Consider the following 3672-nt stretch of genomic DNA (forward strand, 5'->3'; position numbering starts at 1 on the left):
ACCATGCGCTTGTGCACCGGACTGCCGCCGCATTTTAAATGAAAATGCGAGTTAGTAAACTGAAAGAGGAGCATGTAGCCATTACCCAGCGCCCTCCTGGATTAAGGAACACATGGTGTAATAATTATAGTGCAGCGAAATCTGCAGAATATTTGAAATATTAGGAGTCTTAGCTATTTTCTAAATTGGATACAATTAACACTAAGCATGCAGGCCATCCTGACTGTAGAAAAATTGAAGCTCGGCCACATAATGCCAACATTGAATATTTGAAGAAGGTAGACAAAAGCCATATATTGCTAATATGCAATCACTATGGCGCGTATATAATTAAGGCCCCGATGAGGTTATATAAAGTCCTGTTGATGCCAGGCATATATGGCCCTGGTCTGTATATATAAGGTCATGACGATGCAATATATTCCCTTTATCAGGCCACATAAGGTCGCGAGGATACCATATATGTCCCTGATCAAGCCATATAAGGTCCCGTCACTCGTTCAGATATGGATTATATGTTGCATGATATGGCCAAATCTGAGCCATATAAGGGCAACATTTTGCGCATATATGACCTTATCTGGCCCAGATAAGGTCTTATTTGCTGCCTTATATATTTGTATCTGGCAGCATATGTTCCATATCTGGAGCAGATATGGGATTTCCGTAAGGGCAGGCCTTGTTAGCAGACACTCAAATAAACAAGAACTAATTTATTGAGGTCGCATTAGTAAATTAGGTGGATGTCAGTCCGCAAGAAGAACGCGCCTGTGCGAACTCCGCTGTTGCGATGCGTGTCCGTTCTATCGCTCGGTCCAGCTTCGACTGACTCTCTCGGTAGTCACATTTCAAACCTTCACATCGTTCTTCCCAGGTTGAATCCCTGGTACCGGCACGTACACCAGTCACACACACGTCAGAGACGGCTCGCTCTCTCTCCTCACGTGATCTTGCTCTGCGGTTTCGTGCGCTGCGGCGACGTCCGTGAGAAAGTTCGTTTTAGCCTTGGCTGGGCGCGGTGATAGCGGCGTCAGCGTTCGATGTTCAAGGTAGACAATGCCTAAACGGGCGCTTTGGTCGGCGTAGTCGGCGTAGCGCTGACACGACCCTCCCGAATTTGCGCCTATCCTCAGGTGCAAGCATTTCAGGGAGATAGCATAAGCTCATTAGCGACGAGATCGCGCTCCTTGTACCTCCGCAGTTGTTCAACGTTCACTGTTTTTCTGTTGATTTTACCAGGTGCGTGGTGTAGCCTTTCGATGACTACAAGGTTTGGCTCGATCACTTCTGTAATTTCAAATGGGCCTTCGTAGCGCGCGTCAAGTGTGTTCCGTGCGCCGGCTTCGAGCACGACGAGATCTCCGGGATGAAATTCTGGGGCCCGTCGCCTTTTGTTATATCGGGCGGTTGATTCTCGTTGGCTCTCGAGAAGGCTGTCCCTCGTTTCCGCGCGTCCCTTTTCTAGATCGTGGAGTCGCTCCGCTTCTTCGATCTCGTTCTCAACTGAGGCGATCTTGAGCTCTCCGGGAATTTTTGGGTCGTAGCCATGCATTACCCAGAAGGGGCTGTAGTTTCCGTGATGGTGTTTGGTAGCGTTAATAGCGAATGTTGCTTTAGGAAGTTGCTTCTTCCATGCACTGTTGTTCTCGATGGCCTTCTCGTTAAGCTTGCAATAGTCGTGCACCATTCTTCGTGGGGTAGATGGATGCATCGGCTGGTCCACGACGACTGTTGGAGCTCCGTATTCGCTCTCGCTTGGCCGGTTTATACCCTTGGCGAGGTAGTCATCCCCTTGTCCACTTGTTTTCTGATGAATTGCCGGTCGGTTGGAGAGCACCTGTATGGTCTTGATGTCACTGGCACGCTGTCCCGTAATTCGATGCTGTGTTCGGGGTGGGGACACATGCCAAGAGTGTCCGTTTTCGACGTGAAGGCCTCATGATGCTTGTGTAGGATAGATCCAAGCGCATCCTTTTCGCCAGCATTAGCGTGCTTGGTCATTCTTGATACCGCGTCTTCTACCAGAGTCTTGAAATCTTCGTCAGGAACGCAGTCCTTCGCATTGAACCGCACAAAGCCATTATCGTAGGAAGCAGGCTCAGCGGCTTGCTGACAGAATGAAGCTATCAGAGCCTCTCCCGTTCGTTGCGTGAATTTCGGACGCTGGGTTGACGAGCTCGATGACGCGTCGGCAGTTTCGGTAATTTGCACAAGAGTCACATCATTAGTTGGATGGAAGGTCACATCCACGTTGGCGGTGCGGCACCAGTCGGATCCGAGAATAACATCTATAGATTCCGGCAACGGCGTGACGACTACGTCTCGGAGAAGCACTTTCGTTGTTCCCACCTCAACACTGAGCGTTCCCGCGCGTGATGGATTAATAGTTTGCTTTAGGACTTGGATCGACTCCGTAGCGTGCCGGGCGTGTGTATCAATGTCCGCGCAAAGGGCCTCTTCACTCAGAATTGACACGTTGGCTCCACTATCAATACAAATCTTGAGCGGCCTGTTGTTTACGCGTCCCGTAACGATTGGCAATGTGCCGCCGGTGGAGTGCAAAAAATAGTTTGCTTGCCTGTTGGCTGGTGTGCCGCTGTTGGCGCTGTTGAACCTGGCAGATCGTCGCTGCTCCGCCCTGATGGTAGCTGCGGTTTTGGGTTTGCTGCATTCTCGGGAGGTGGCCGGTGTCACCACAGTTATAGCCTGACCTTGCGGTAGGCTGTCTCGACTGCGCAGGTCTTCGGGTTTCGTGCGGCCTGTCGTCATCTGGAGGAGCGTTGGACGCTCCGCTGGATCGCCTGAGTTGACTGCGTTGACTCGGTAGGCGGGGTCGTGCGTCCTTGTCGTTGCGAGCGGGCGAAGTTGTCGCGCGGCGTCGCGAGTCGAGTTGGGCAGCACGGTCGATCAACTCCGTCACTGTTGTGCAACACTGCGCTGCAAGCGGATTCGCCCAGGTGTCGTCTTCTATTCCACTCAGTATAAGGGAGATCCTTTCCTCGGTAGCGAGTGGGTACGGCGCCTTGTCGAGGACAGAGTTCTTCGAATACATGTATTCCACGATGGATTCGGACGGTTCAAGGCGTCGTTTTCCTTGGAAGTCAAGGAACTCTTGCATTGAGAGCTTTCGTTTGAAGCGGGTGGTAAGGGCTTCTTTCCATTCGGGCCACGTGTTGCACATTGTCCCGTACGAGCTGTGCCAGTCTCTCGCAGCTCCCGTTAGACGCGTTGCCGCGCTAGCCAGCGTTAGTGACTCCGTCCAGTGCGCTAGAGCAGCGATGCGCTCCACTTGGGAAATCCAGCCGTTTACACTTTGGTGTGGCGATCCGTCATACAAAGGGATGGCGGATGATGTGTCGCTCGTTGAATGTATCTGCACTGGTGCCATGGGTGCGGGAGCCCTCGTCAACGCGTTGGCCAGCTGTGCTTGCGTGGTGGCGATTATGGCTAAAATCGCAGCCATATTCGGTCCTCCGTCACCAATAGCATAAGTTGGCGTTATCAGTATTGGTATCTCCGTAGTTGCAGCTCTTGTGTCGTCAGCTGGAACTTGAGCGGGTGGTGGGCTTGGTGCAGAACTCATAACGTTTTGCCGTGGCGTTGGGGCGTCTTCACTGACGTTGCCGCGCCCGTGCACTCTAGGTGCGGTAGCCATGGTCGCCTGGGCAAGCT

General features: G+C 52.0%; 1 pseudogene; it reads right to left on the reverse strand.

The window, feature by feature from the left end:
* Nucleotides 1–1144: 1144 nt before the first annotated feature.
* On the reverse strand, nt 1145–3463 carry LOC146188445 (uncharacterized; annotated as a pseudogene).
* Nucleotides 3464–3672: the final 209 nt, after the last annotated feature.

This window comes from Amblyomma maculatum, chromosome 5 (assembly GCF_055883805.1).
Source record: "Amblyomma maculatum isolate TAMU_Amacu chromosome 5, ASM5588380v1, whole genome shotgun sequence".
In the NCBI taxonomy this organism is placed as follows: domain Eukaryota; kingdom Metazoa; phylum Arthropoda; class Arachnida; order Ixodida; family Ixodidae; genus Amblyomma; species Amblyomma maculatum.